Here is a 16,640-nt window from a genome sequence, read left to right on the forward strand (position 1 = left end):
GTCGAGAAAAGTTCTCCAAGAAGTCCTTGAGGCTTTCTCATCACGGAACCGAAGATGAGAAGGGGTAGAATCAGAAGAAGATGCCCTCGGAATGAAGAGGATTCTAGGATGGAGTGGACTTACGTTTAGGTGCCATGATGCATACTGAGAGAGAGAGAGAGAGACAAGCAGAAAAGCACCAACACAATTAATATTAAAAGATAGAAAAAGGAAGGTACGTATGCATGAAAAATGCATAAGCATGTGACATGCAACAATAAAAGCACCATAGGCTCAGCCCAAACCAAACCTACCAGCACACAAGCTTTCAACAAAAGGTCTATTTGGATACCGCTTATTTTGCTGAAAATTGAAAATAATAAAAAAAGTTACTTTTCACAAAATTTTTACTGTTCACATGCCTAAATGCACTGTTTGTGGACAATGAACAGTGTAAGAGGTGCTCAGCTGAAGAGAAAGAAAGAAAGAAAAAAACGCTGGAAACACAGACATGGGAAGCGCAAAACACGCTTCCTAAAGGCTCATAAAGTAAACACACCTCTAAAATGCATGAAACATTGTTAAAATGCAATTTGATGCAATGCATGATGATTTAAACTCATTTAAACAAAAACCAACCCTAAAATTTTGTGAAAAACTCATCAATTTGAAAACCCCCAAAATTTTCAAAAAACATCCCAAAAGTTAGGTCAAAAAGATGAAATGCATGATAAGATGAGTGAAATGGGATCACACTAGAGGAAAAAGAAGATCTTTAGGTCGAAAAGCTTTTGGGTCTGAAGTTTAAAGAGAGAGAGAGATGAGTTTGGGAAGGTGAGGAGGCAAGTTTTGTCGAGAGAGATCGGGGAGAAATGAGAGAAATTCATGCTGACCCTATATATAGACAAATACACAACTCGATGGATAGGCAGGTATCAAGAGGTGTCATTAAAATGTGACAGAAAGAGCAAACGAGGAGCTATCCAGAGGTGTCCACAACAAAAGAACCTCGATGGATCGAGAAGCTATCAAGGAGACAGAAACTTTCTCAATGGATAAGCTATCGAGAAGCTATTGAGACAAATTCTCAAAAACTTTGGTGGATCGAAATTGTGTTAGCATCTTTTGGGAAAGGAAGATCAAGAGCTCGATAGATAGCCTAGCTGTTGAAAGGTATTGAGAAGCTGTCGAGATTGCTCACAAATAGTTTTTCAAGGAGAAAAAAACACAAACATGAATGCAATTAAACATACTACTTAATCTAGGATCCAAACAACATTTTAAACTTTCAAAAATATCTCTCAACAAGAAAAATGTCAAGCATATAGATCCAAAACACACATACTAAACAATTCTAACCAATTTTATATTTCAAAAATAAGTCAAGACAGTTTAGTGGGCATATATTAACACATGTATTCCTTATGATGGTCAAATCACATTGTACCTGCACATGTATCAAAAGTAGCAAAGAATATTGCGTGTTGTGTGTGAAAAACATCACAAGATTGCATAATTGTCTGCATGTTATGAAGATTTGAGATATGAGCAAATCAATTAAACTCACACACAATCATAACTGCTTGATGGGGACTATCACCTTTGAGGTACATCTTATAACTTCCACATTTCCTAAGAGACATGCTTGCAGTCATATATAAAGCATATTGATTCTTTTTGTTTTTATTTTCTTTGCATATTTTTTTTAAGCATATCATGTATGGGCATATAAAGGAGAGAAAAGAAATACCCAATGATGTTAAGCTTTTGACATTGCACTTTTGTTATGCCGAAGCATACAAATGTCATTTTATGATTGTCAGGCAATAGTGGTGAGATGGTTATTTATGCTTTTCTCTTAGGATTTTCTAGTCTTTCCTATCAAAAAGAGTGATATGAGTGTTAAGTATAAGAGATTACTTAATCTTACTCATCACAAACACGAGCAATAAATCTCACTTGCTTAGTTGTGCATAGAGATGCTCATCTAAGCTACAAAGATACATAGTTTAGAAAACTTTGTTTCATTGGCCATTCAAGGTATACAAGTACCAATGTACACAAACATACTATTTTTGTATTTTTCTGATTTTTCAATTTTTTTTTTAATTTTTATGAAAAAAAAACCAAACAAACAAAAACATGTTAAACAAAAGCATAGTATAAAAACTAGACTGATTCAAAATAAGAAAGCAAAACACAAGTAATGCAATAAAAAATAGAAGGAGAGAGAGAAAAGTGACAAAATCACTTCGAGCCTTTTTCCTTCCACACCTTGGAAGATCTTTTCCTTTTAGCGAATCCTTGAACTGGCAGAGAGGGGGAAGAATTGCAACCGTTCAAGTTCGAAAGGAATATGAGGGCTTTGAGTAGATCTCCAAAAGGAGCAAGAGAGGATGAAGATTGATTCTAGTTTCTTGATGAGATCATATTGTTGCTTTGTTGAGTGGCTAACTACTTATAATAATTTGGTCGAGTATGTTCGGTTGCTCCATAGTGATGATAAAGATGCTGCTTCTTCTATTTAGACTTTTGGGTATTGCCCTTCTTAGACCTAGGGTTTTTAGTCTCTTTCTTAACAAGCTTAGGGGGTGCTCCTAAGATAGATTTATCATTGTCTATGTTCTCACTAGCTAAAACAGTTTTGACATCAGTGTTCTCAGATTCAATATTGTTAGCAGGAGAAACAAAAGCAGTAGTACAAGAGGAAGCATTATTGGAAGAAGAGAAATCATACCCTAAACCGGTTCGATCAGAAGCAGATTTTTGAAGGTTGAGCATCTCATTAAGCTTTGCACTTGAAGTCCTTTCTAGCTGAGCTTTGACTTGGAACAGTTCTGCCTCAAGCTTTTTGGTCTTCTTAGCCAAGAAATTATTCTCAAATCTCAATGTTCCAATGGTCTGATTTGCTTATCAAACTTTGTGGAGATTTCTTCTCGTTTAAGCTCCACATCACTGAGCTTCTTGGTGGCCAACCTATACAACTTCTCATGCTTTTTGTAGACCTTGTATAATTTTGCATAGGCTGTGTGGATGTCATCTTTTTCATCAATCATTTCAAATTTAGACTCCATCAAGTCCTCTTCTTCATCCACATCTTCAACAATCCCCTCAGCAGGATTGACAGTGGCAGATATCCTTCGATTCTTCAATTGAGGTGGTCTTGGCATGATATATCTCAGGTAGAGATTTGAGCACATTTCTAACAATCTTGGGTTCGGTAATGGTTTCCCCAAGATTAAAGACTGAGTTCACTATGTCCTTGAGCTTGGCATAGAACTCATCAAACGACTCATCCCCCTTCATCTTGATCTCTTGGAAGCTTGTAGTGAGCCTCTGAAACTTCAAATCATTGACAGCCTTGGTTCCCTCATAGGTTGTTTCGAGAATGGTCCAAGCTACCTTGGCAGTTTCAGGAGAGGATATTTTCTTAAACTCTTCATTTGTGACTGCACTAAATAACGCGTTCAATACCCTACTGTTGAAGTTAGCCGCTTTGGTCTTAGCATCATCCCAATCGGCTGGCGCTTCCTTTGGCTTGGTCCAGCCTATCTCCACAGCTTGCCACCCTTTTTCATCTAATGACTGCAAGAAAGTTTTCATGCGTACTTTCCAATATGTATAGTTAGTGCCATCAAATAAAGGAAGTATAATAAGAGACTGCCCTCTATCCATGATAAACTGGAGTCAATGGATCACATAGCAAAGATTAACCCTAATCAGAGTGTGCCTGCTCTGATACCACTTGATAGACCAATAATGCATTGACTCTTTGTGATAAATTAATAAATTAATTAGCTAAGTTAATTAATTAATCCAATTACATGCAATAATCGTGGTATCACAAATAAATTACCAACTAAGTTAATATGCAGTGGAAAATAAAGTTGATACGGTGATTTGTTTACGATTGGGAAAAACCATCGAGGTGAAACTCCACTAGGTGAATTTAAGGTCACCACTCCCAAGAATCTACTATTATCAGAACAAGCGGTTACAAGTAAAGGAATCTTAGTACCTTATACTAACCTACAGTTGAACCCTTACCCCAATACATAATTAGACTTGTTTTGTAGTGACAATCTCTCCTTTTTAATGCACGGCTCGAAGTACGTGACTAATCAATCGATGCACGGATCTCATTACATCACTTAATCACAAAATTGAGAAGGGTGTTGGCTGGAAAGTTCTTCGGTTCATCAACACGATGAAGATCACGAAGCTCTTTGGTCACAAAACTCAATGGCGTACAAACGCAGTAGCTTCTTCAAGAGAAAGATGAACTAGAGAAGATTTTATCTCCGGTCACAATTTACATGAACAAAACTTTGCTCTATACTTGTGTAACCTTTGACGGCCCTTAAAATAATCCTTATATATGTTTAAGGTTGTGAGAAAAGAAAGCCTAAACATGAACACACAGATTGGAGTGAAATCAGATTTGAAAAACTGATTTTCATAAATCTCGATAGATAGGGTATCTATCGAGCAGTTGTAGAGCATCGGTCTAAAGCAGCCTTTTAAACCTCGATAGATGCTATTTGTCGAGCTAGCTGTCGAGTTTTAAAATCCAGCACTTCTTCACTTGTTTCTTGGACATATTTGCATGGCTTCAGTACTTGGACTTGAACTCTTATTCCATGAAGTATTAAACACATCCTAAATTTACCCAATTACAAGTTAGTTGCGTTTTGTCAAAGGATTAGCCAATTCTAAATGACATGTTTCTAACATCAATTACATATGTCCTAGCAATTTTGTTTAAACCTAGATCTGAATAATAAACTTAGGAATTCACTTGGTTAATTAATTAGGTTAAACAATCTAGTTTACAGGGGTCTAAAAACTTAACAAGTGGTATCAGAGTGGGTTAGCTCTTGATTTAAATTATTATACCTAGAGTTAATCCTTGATCCCTGTTATCATGGATAATTTTAAGTGTCTTACTGTTTTTGATTGTAATGTTTTGAATAAAAAGGACACTATTGTTTCAATTGATCTTTTTGAGGCTTGTGAAAGGAATTTGTAGGATTTCAGTCTTTCTTAGAAGATTGGTGTAATTTCTCAAATACACTCTGCTTCTCATGGATTTTCACCTACAAAGTCAAGGACTCGTGCTATATGGGTGAGAAAAGGCTTGCTAAGGTGAGTGTTGTTTACGTGTCTCTAATTTTAATTCTTTCAATTGTTTGTGGACATGTTTTGTTTCTGTTTTTGGTTGTTTTGTTTTTTTTTTTATTAAAAAAATCCAAAAACATTGAAAAATTTCAAAAAGAAAAATATATTTTATTTTGTGTCTAGTTTTATTTTTCTTGAGGATTACATGAATTATGATATCTCTCTCTTGATTTAAAACATGCTTGACATTGTGGAGAAACTTAAATAGTATGTATTGCTCAACTAAGTGCATGATTATTTTGAGATAAATACGATTTTGTATGAGTATGTGCTAGTTTGTACATATACTCTTGGATTAATTAAGAAATTGATATTTCTTGTTTGTGTACCCTCTATAACTTAGTTTAGCACTGTCATGCATTATTTTTGCATTTTATTCATTAAGCATAATGTGTGCCTTTTATTTTTTATCATAAAATATTTTTTTTGAAAATCCAAAAAGATTTTGTTTTTTATTTTGTATTACACATCATAAATGTGTATTTAAGATTGACCATTTTATCTTTGCATACCATGCCTGTGTACGTTGGTTAGCTTGGATGAGCTTATTTTTCTGCACTTTGCTAGTATTAGCTATATAGTACATGTTGTGTGTGAGTTATTTATAGTTTTTGATAATATGATCGTGATTTTGAAGTCACATGTCTTTGATTGTAAGGACTAAAAAATCCTAAGAAAAATGCATAGATAACCATCTCACTGCTGTTTACTAGCCAATCATGAACGCCTTAATGCATCTAAAAAGTTTTTGTGCTCGAGAAAGTGTAGCACTTGCACATAAAAAATCATAAGGTGTTGCCTTTAAAAGAAAAGAAAAAGTTGAAAAAGAAAATATGCTTAAAAATAAAAAAAAAATATGATAAGGCAAAATTAAAAAAAAAAAAAAATGCATGGCTGCAAGCTTTTTTTTTTTAGGAGATGTGAGAGTTATATGATGTAACTCTTTAGATGATAGTCACTTTCAAATTTATGTGATGAATAATGTAGAAATTGTGCTTGATTACTATCTACAAATCATCCCATATGGATCTCATGCTTTTACTAGTTGCACACACTTCACAAGTTATTCTTTGCTAAACTTTGTACATGGAATTGTGTGAGAATCTAGTTTGGCCATCCAAGATTATGTTTTCTATGATGTTTGATGCAAAATATGTTTAAGGGTTGGCAAAAATTATGTTTTTGTTGATTAAAAAACTTTGTTTTAAAGTTCTGGGTTGAAAATTCATGTTTTTGAAAAACATTTTGTTAGGACATGTGAATCATGTTAGGAATATATGTCAATATAGAATTGGTTAATCCTTTGACAAAACACACTTTACTTGTAATTGGGTAGATCTAGGACGTGTTTAATACTTCATGGAACAAGGTTTCAAGTTCAAGTGTTAAAGCCATGCAAGTCTGTCCAAGAATCAAGTGAAGAAGTGCTGGATTTTTAAATATCGACAGATATCTCGATAGTTAGTATTTATCAAGGTTTAAAAAAGCTGTTTCAGCCCGATGCTTGACAGCTGTTTGATAGATAGCCTATCTATTAAGATTTATGAAAAATAGATTTTCAGTTCTGATTTTCATCCAATTCATGAATAGATGTTGGAGCTTTTGTTTCTCATAATTCTAAACATATATAAGGACTATTTTAAGGGCCGCCAAAGGTTGCGCAAGTGTGAAGCAAAGTCTTGTTCATGCAAATTGTGAATGGAGACCGTGCATTAAGTTGGTGAGTAAAGTTGGTGCATTAAGATGGAGACCATGCAAATTGTGAATAGAGAACATGAAGCAAATTGTGAATGCAAATTGAAGAAGCTGCTGTGTTTGTACACCGTTGGGTTTTATGACCAAGGAGCTTTGTGATTTTCATTGTGTGATGAACTGAAGAACTTTGCAGCCAACATCTTTCTCAAGTTGGTGAGTAAGTCACGTACTGGGATTCGCGTATCGATTGGTTAGTCACGTACTGGGAGCCGTGTATTAAAATGAGAGATTGTCACTACAGAATAAGTCCAATTGGGTATTAGGGTAAGGGTTCAACTATAGGTTGGTATAAGCTACTGGGATTCCTTTACTTGTAACCACTTGTTGTGATAATAGAGAATTCTCGAGAGTGGTGACCTTAAAATCACCCGGTGGGGTTTTTACCTTAGAGGTTTTTCCTATTCGTAAACAAATCACCGTTTCAACTTTATTTTCCACAACATTTTATTTCAGTTGGTGATTTGTTTATGCTACCACACATATTGTATGTTAATCTGATTAATTAATCAACTTAGCTAATTAATTGGTTAATTCATCACAATGGGTCAATACATTCTTGGCCTATTACATTTAAACTCATTCTCATGCATTTCTTTCATGAAATTCCTTGGTTTGAGTAGTTTTTGCACAATCTTCTATTGTTATTCAAAAAAAAAAAAAAAAAAATCAAATTTTTAGAATTTCGACCAATCAAATGTGATTTTCGACTGATCGAAAATCCCTTGATATTTAATCATTACTTTCTGCCTGACTCGATTGATACTCGATCAATTTTCAACTAATCGAAATTGAAAAATTTTCAGTTTTTAAGTATTTGACCAATTTTTTTTCATGCATCAATTGTGTTTAGGATTCACGTGCATTCCATTGTTTTCTGTATCCATCTTGCAGTTTTTGCAGTCATACCTCTCATTGTTTTCACACATAGCATAAATACACTTTGCTAAATTGGGTACTCAACTTGATTTAAAAATTAATTGATTAATTTTTGAGTTATGTACTTTTTAGTATATACTATTTTTATGTGTGAACTGTAGAAAATATATATTTTTCTAAAGAGATATGATGGATAGTAATGTGAAAATATTTTTTCTGTTTGATTTGAGTTCAAACACCATTTGTTTATGGGTCACATAGTGTCAAGTTTGCATTTATTGAAAGAGAGAGTATTTGTGTTCATGTGTAACCTCAATTTTTTTTGAGTTTGGTTTGTGTCTTTTTATTTATCCCCACCTCCTAAATTTTCCCAACACTTTTTTTTTTCCCAAAATATGTTTTGTTTTTTCTATTTTTATAGGGGGAGAAAGATGTTTTTAAAACCTATGTTGATCATAAGGGGGAGTTGTTTCCTTGATTCTCTATTTCCTCTTATCTTTTGTTGTGTATGTTTTCTGTTTGCTCTTTGATTGGGTTGTCTTTGTCAATACGTGACAAAAAGGGGGAGAAATAGATGGAATTTGGCAAAAGGTTTTTAAAATGTTTTGTTTTGGGGGAGATGAAATTATTTTTGAAAGGGGGAGAAAATAAAATTTTTGATGTATCTAACTTAGGAGGAGAGTTAGAATTTACTTTTTTTTTACTGATTCATATTGTTTATATGTCTTTCTTTCCACACATGCGTTGATATGTTCTTCTGAGTGTTTCAGGAAAGATAGGTATATTCTGATCAAGATCTTCTACCTCTTCTTGGAACTTCTAGGTTAGGAGTCTTAGATTGGAATTTGTGATGTAATTAGGCATTTTATTGTATTGGGTTGTTCTTGTATTTGAGCGTTTCATTTTGCATGTGAGTTTTGTCACGAATTGCCAAATGGGGAGATTGTTAGGTTCTAAAAGTTTAGAACAATTGACAAATAGTGAACACAAACTTGTCTAGATATAGATTCTAGAGTCTATAGGTATTATTAGACAATGCTCAAGGTGATACAAGTCAAGATTCAAGAATATACAAGCTGTAGAAAGAAGAGTTCAGAAATTGCCTGGTTCAATTGATCGAAAGATAGGCTCGACTGATCGAAACACATATCCGTAAAATTTTAAGTTCGGCCCAAAAGCAGTTTAAGCCTAAAAAGGATTAGGGTTTCAGATCTACTTCTTCTAGTATATAAAGGAAACCCTAAGGATATTTTAAAAAAAAAGCTTTTTAGAGAGAGAAAAGTGTGCCTCCTTTGTATCTAGGGTTTTGTACCCAAAAAACTCTCTCATGCCTTCTATCAGTATTATTTATTGAAGAATCTCAAGATCCGGTGTTGTAGAAGTTGCTGCCATCTCTAGTCATCAAAGGTGTTGATGATCTAAACCTTCAAGGGTGGTCTTGGAGTCACAAACAAGAGAGTTTGTGTTGCTAAACCTTTAAGTGGAGTCTCAAAGTCACAAGTGTGGGTGCTTGTGTTGCAATGGCCTAGGAAAGAAGCAGTTTATGGACTCGGAGCTATCATAGGATCGTGGTAGTAAGTTTTATACTCGAGGTAGCAATAGAATGTTAGTGATCTAAGTTCTATTGTACAAACTTCAATTCTTTCATAGTGAATTTGTTTTTTTTTTGTTTTTACCTTAAGGATAGCTAGGTTAAATAATTCCCAGGTTTTTTAAAGGTTTGGTTTTCCTGGGTCGACTACTGATGGAGAGAGAGAGAAGTTTATAACTCTTGGGCACCCCTTCCCCATTGTATTGCACGAGTATATGCTAAATTCAATATAAGGTGTTTACTAGGTTCAATTGGACTATTTAAGTGACTATGAGGAGTTTCAATTGCAATTGGAATGGTCATATTGGTCTTTCAACATAAATGTGGCTAACACTTTACTTGGATTATGATAATGACATTGAAGCAACTCTTTGGGCTTGAAGGACTTATGGTGTTACCAATGGTATTAGAGTCAACCTTGTAACACTTATGTGAGTATAATTGCATTGACAATAATAACAAAGGAATAAAAGTTTTATCACTAAGCAATTGATGAAGTTGGAAGCAGAAGGAAGAGAGAATTAGGAAATCTAGATTCAAAACAAGAAAAAAAGATAGATAACTGCGAGCTATGCTCAACCAAATATATAATACAAAAGGCTTGAACGCTTACTTGGAAATTACATATCCATTATAGCACTACAGCAACAATCAAGCAACCATCAGAATTACACAGGCATTGAACCTAATCTACTTGGATGATAGAGCATATTATTAAAGTGAGCACCAAAAGAAAGATAGCAGCGATGGTAGAAGCCGTTCCCCAAGGAGTGCTACAATATTCATGTTTTAAAAATGTCACCTTCCATCTGTGCCATGGTTTCTCAAAGAATTCATTCAAATCGTCACAAAGATTGTAGTAATCAGAGTTCATATCTCTCCTGAAGATTCCTTTCTTAAGATTGTTAATAATAGATGTCATAGATGTCACTGCATTGCTGTCGCCTAACCTATTATCAATGATTCCCTCATTGCTAAGTAAATCTACATCTTTGCTAGTGTTGATAAGATGATCCAATATTAAATAGAAATCCGTAATGTATGCGTGTCTTCTATGATCACATTGCTCTAATGCCATAATGTTTCGAATAAGAGCTTCCGTAGTATCCTGGAATTTTAAATGGGGAATTTTCAGCATTCCATTTTTGAAATCAAAGTTCAGAGCACATTTTCTTGAAATCACCTTAAACGTTACACCTGCCTCACGGAGCTGTGTTGCAGAGTACTTAGGAAAAGTCAGTTTAAGGTCTCTATATGGTAGCTTGCTGGTTGGAGGTAGATGAAAGAATCTAAGCAAATTGGTGAAGTGTTGGATTTCCACATTGGTGTTTTTGTTCTGAGCATTCAGGGTCTTAAAGAAGTTAAAAGTAAGTGTTAGGACATATGTGTTTCACTTGTTTAGAACATATGTCATTCTTTTTATGTAATTGGCTAATTTTTTGACAAAACGCACTTTACTTGTGATTGATTAGATTAAGGATGAGTTTTATACTTCAAGAAATTGTGTATTAAGATCAAGTGTTGAAATCATCAAGTCTGTCCAAGAAACAAGTTGAAAAGTGCAAGTTCATTAAAACTCGACAGCTAGCATGTGTTAAAGAGCTGTTCCAGCCCCGTGGCTCGACAGCATCTCGGCACCCCTATTTGTCTAGGTTTAAGAAAAATAGATTTTGAGTTTTGTTTTGATTCCAATCTGTGGATGTGTCTTTGAGCCTTCTTTTCTTCTAACCCTAGACATATAAAATGATTGTTTTAAGGGCCGTCAAAGAGTACACAAGTTGTACAAGCATTGAGAAATCCTTGTTCAAGCAAGTTGTGACCAGAGACAAAGTTCTTACCCTAATTCATCTCTCTTGTGAAGAAGTTGCTGTGTAATGTGCACCGTAGGGTTTTGTAACCAAGCATCTTCTTGATCTTCATTGTGTGGATGAATTGAAGAACTTTGCAACCAATAATCTTCTTTAGTTGGTGATTGAAGTCGTGTACTGGGATTTGCGCAATTGGGTAGTCACGTACTTGGGAGCCGTGCATTGAAAGGAGAAATTGTCACTACAGAACAAGTCCAATTGAGTATTGGGGTAAGGGTTCAACTGTAGGTTGGTAAGGTACTTGAGATTCTTTTATTTGTAACCGCTTGTTGTGATAATAGTGGAATTTCGGGAGTGGTGACCTTAAAATCATCCGATGGGGTTTTTGCCGTGTAGGTTTTCCCCATTCTTAAACAAATCATTGTGTCATTTAATTTCCGCTGCATACTTAGTTTAATTGGTGATTTGTTTGTGATACCACGCATTTTGCTTGTTAATTTTATTAATTAATAACTTGACTAATTAATCAACTTAATCCATCACAAGGGGTTTATACATTTTTGACCTATCAGTAAGTTCATTTAAAGATGGGGAGTTTGAGTTATTGGGAAAGACAAGTTGGTATAGTTTTTCAAAAACAAAGAATGGAAGCTGGCAGGGATGGAGCTAGGACTTAAAGTTAGGGGGCACAGTTTTATAGTTAGCTATATGCAGTGGCTTTAGCTTTTGGCTCTATTGCTTAGTCGGCAAAAGTTTTCTTTCATTATTATTATTATTTATGTGTGTAGAGTGTGTCTTTTGTTGGTAAGGATAAAATTATTTTGTTTAAAGTTTTTTAAAGGGCTAAATTGTTTGTTTTTGGTAAAATTGGTTGATTAGTCTCAATTTTATTTTTTATTTTTATTTTTATTATTTATTTTTTAGCTTTGCTATTGCCTATGGGTAATTTTTGTGGTTGGGCTGATATTTTGGGCTTGTTAGATTTTAGATCTATTTTTTTATGGACTTTAAAAGGAGGAAAATACTAGATCTACAAATTTTGATTGTGATTAGTGGTTATTAGTAAATAAAAAAGTGATGTAAGTGGTGGATCCAAATGCAAATTAACTAGTAAGAATTTGCAATCTCAATAGTCTGTAAAAATATTGTAAAAAAGTTTGTAGCTATACCATTTCTTTTATACTGATCAATAAGGGAGACGGAATGTAATTTTATTGAACGAAATTGCTAAAATTAGTATCTAAATATATAGTTATATAATTATATTATTTAAAAAAAAAATTGGGGTGGGGGGGGGGGGGGGGAACTGCCCCTAGTCAATGAATGGCTCCGTACATCGAAGCTGGTTTTCAAGTAATAACAACTCATGCCACACCACATCTAATAGCCATGCTTCCACGAACATAGAATCGTTAGCTCCCCATTTTTCCTCATAATATCTCAAGAATAGCTCAAGAACGAAGCTTGCAACCAACCTGATCAGTTTCACAAAATCACCACTTGTAAGATTAAAGGTCTCTACATAGCAACACTGAATGCTATCTTCCATCTCCCTTATACTGCTTTCTAACTTCTTCAAATTTATCTTAGCTCTTTGCATGAAGCTCTCAAAGTATCTTGCTTTATGCTTTTCCATTGTTTGAAATCATTTTTTGTCGTGGTGAATGGGACCAATTGAAATAACATGAGGAGTGTAGGCTTCTTCGTTCAATTTGCGAAGGTGATATGGAACCTTGTAGATGCGGCACCCAGTTGACAATGGAGGCTTAATCGTAGCTCTGATGTCATTTATTGTAGTCTTTTAATATATGTTTGAAGAAACTTGAAAGAAGTAATTATTTAACTTAAATAACTTACTGTAACTTTTTTTCTTGAAACAAAAAAAAAGTATTATTAATCATGATATAGTGATGCTGTTTAATTTATGTATTATTATTTTTTATTAAATCATGATACATTGCATAGGCACGATTACAGACTAGGTATACCATAGGAAAATTCTCAAAATGTCCACGACTTTCATAATTGGTATATATGCTGTTTAGTTTCAACGACACGAGCCATCAACATACCGGTAGTGGTAGATATGTTAATATGCATTTTTTATATGGTAGATGGACATTTTCAGCTTGTCTCTGTGTCAATTTATGCAATGTGTGTATATTATATAGTTTCTTTACTTTTTTTTCCCACTTACCCTAGCTGTTAAATCTAAAGAAAGTAGAAAAGGTACTACCAATTTATAATTACGATAGAAGATTGAAGACTTCCAACATGATCAATCAATTTCTTAATTCACTTTTTTGGTTTGTGTTTAAAAGAAAATGTAATAGTTTGCTTATAAGGTTTATATATATATATATATATATATATATATATATACACACTACTATTTAAGAGGTTTTCCCTATTTGGATCGGATTTTTTTTTGTTTCAAAATACCCCTACACCCCTAGGTTTAAGTAGAGATAAAACTAATGGATAGTCGGGTAAAAATACATGTCTAATTTGCACTAAAACATTGCTTACAAATAGAAACACTCTTCCACTAATCCACTTCTTTAAAACAACAATACATTTACTTAAATAAATAAATAAATAAACAACCCCAAGTTAGTGTTGTTTTTTTATCCTTATTTTAAAAAATCATCCCCACGTTTATCTTCCTATCAAAAAAAAAAAAAAAAAAAAACTTCAAGTTTATCCAAAATTTTTATACACACACACACTACTATTTAAAGGGCTTTTTTTGTTTGGATCGGATTTTTTTTTTGTTCCAAAATACTCCTACACCCCTAGGTTTAAGTAGAGACAAAACTAAAGGATAGTCGGGTAAAAATATATGTTTAACTTGCACTAAAAAATTTCTTACAAATAGTAACACTCTTCCACTAACTCACTTCTTCAAAACAACAATACATTTACTTAAAAAAAAAAAAAAAACAACCCAAAGTTAGTGTTGTTTTTTTATCCTTTTTTTAAAAAATCATCCCCATGTTTATCTTCCTATCAAAAATTAAAAAAAAAAAAAAACTAAATAGATACACATTTGGTTACATTGTATTTAACAATAAAAAAAACAACTCTCACGTACAAACCCACCCAGGTACAAATTTAAAGTTTAAAGTCCTCATTATCATCAACCAGTTAGCACTTAGCAATCTTAGAGTTACAATTTTATCTTATGTCTAGCCATCCTTTTCCTCAATTCCCATCTTTAATGCTAATTCAAAAAAAAAATAAAAAAAATAAATAGAAGAACTTTTGAGCACGTGCAACGCGTGTGCAAAGACACTAGAGGTGTGATAAAAAAATTATTTCACCTACAAACCCATAATACTCATCATACTTCTAGATATTTTATGATTGGAAAACATAGTAATTTCAAATTATAATGAATGCAAATTATTAATTTTTCTCAAAAAAATAAAAGAGCCTATGCGCGTGCTTAGAGGCTAGTGTGTGTATATATATATATATATTAAAATTCGTTGTACCCCTGTCACTCTATATACGAATCTAAGTATTCATATTTGTTGCTTAAAAGTTGATTACGCTAGCTGTTTAACAAAATATAGACAATGAAACATCCATTTGGCAAATTAAAATGCTTATAATTATCTAAGCTTAGATACTTATGACAACGTTGTAAATCGTAAGCACACGCACACGACTTCAATCTGGATACAAAACGAGTGGTTAAATAAATTATATATATATATATATATATATATATATATATATATATATATATATATATATATATATATATATATAAAGGTTAAATTACACCAACTTCTCAATCTAGAAAGACAATGTAACTTGAATAGGAAATGTTACGAAAACCTACCTCAGTTAATTGTGTAGCAGATGAAAGAATGAGCCTCTTACTGAGAAGTGCAAACTATCAACAACTCAAGCTATGTGCGGTTCTCACTGTGATCAAATAAATTGATGAGGATATATATATATATATATATAAGACTACTACTGCAACTGCAACTAAGTCTCAGATCTTTGTATATTAAGCAATACTAAGCTTCATCACTTAGAGCTTTAAAGCTCAACGGGTATATTTTATGATGTTTTTGGTGGAGATGTTCATGGTTCAAATCTTCTTTCTCATCCTTATTGAAGCATATAATTTAATAAAAAAAATTAGACTTCATATGGCAAGTTTCCTAAAGTTAGTGCATTTTTGAGTTGTTAACTATATCTCATAATATGTAAGTTGTGGTAAAAAAATTGTAATCCTAACATAATTTAAGTCATGTTACATTTGGTCTTTTTCTTTGTAAGGAAAGTCATCTCGCACCATGTGATTGAAATGTTGTTAATAGTTTACCGTTTTGTCTCAAGAAAAAAAGTTATCTCGCATGAATCCAAGAAATGTAAATAGTTTATACTAGATCGGTCATTCTTAGGGTAATGTATATTATAAATATAAGGCATCATCCGTCAAGGTTTTATAGTTTTACCTTAAACATCCCTATTTTTATGTTCTTTTACGGGGAGTAGTAAAAAATCAGCAAATCGCATTGTTTTCATAGGAAAAAAAAAAAAAAAAAAAAATCAGCAAATTGCATTGCCAAAACGGTGCTCACTCGCTTCTACCTTCCCAAGATCAACTCTACCCTAGATGTCATCATCTGAAACACCTATTGGTCCTATATTCACATTGTGAGGAATTGTAGTTGGGCCAACCAACTATGGATAATCTTCTTAATTCCTTAAACCCTACTAAATTTCTACAATACTGACATTCAAGAGTGGTGCTATTCAAATTTCAAACCTCTCTAGCACTATTGATACTTTCAACTTTAATTGGAACATCATTTTACTTTTGCATTCTCTATTTGGAGTATATTGGCTAGCTCGAAATGAGCATATTTTTCAAAGTGAAGTTTGTGATCAGTGATCCGTACGTCATTCAGTCGTCTAACGTGGTATTGAGTTTACTTTTCTTAGCATTTAGACAAATCCTTACATTATTGCAAAACATTGTTCACAATGGATCTGGTGGCGTAAACCACAAAGCAACTGTGTGTGTGCGCGCGCGTATATATATATATATATATATATATATATATATATATATATATATATATATATATATATATATGAAAATTAAAAGACTCACGGGAGTGCTTCAGGACCCTAATCAGATCCTGCGGGAGCTGGGAGAATTAGAGAGATGCCAATGGTAATTGGATGGTTGCGTTTTCTATTAATTTAGGAATTACTACTATTCACGTAATCTCACAATTTACACTTATATTCTTTTGAGTAATAACGTAATGACTATTGTTATGAAAAATATTGTAGAATCAATTGTTATGAAAAATATTATGAAAAATTTGATATAGATGATGAATGATTTATTTTGTAAAAAATAAAAGATAACAGAAAGATCCAAAAGACTAAACATTAATTTAACTGGACGTACGATATAT

At 33.2% G+C, this 16,640-nt stretch overlaps 1 pseudogene; it reads right to left on the reverse strand.

Annotated features, from left to right (window-relative positions):
• Positions 1-10,064: 10,064 nt before the first annotated feature.
• LOC142637093 (UPF0481 protein At3g47200-like) lies at positions 10,065-16,023 on the reverse strand (annotated as a pseudogene).
• Between the last annotated feature and the right edge of the window lie 617 nt (positions 16,024-16,640).

Source organism: Castanea sativa, chromosome 1 (genome assembly GCF_040712315.1).
Source record: "Castanea sativa cultivar Marrone di Chiusa Pesio chromosome 1, ASM4071231v1".
NCBI lineage: Eukaryota > Viridiplantae > Streptophyta > Magnoliopsida > Fagales > Fagaceae > Castanea > Castanea sativa.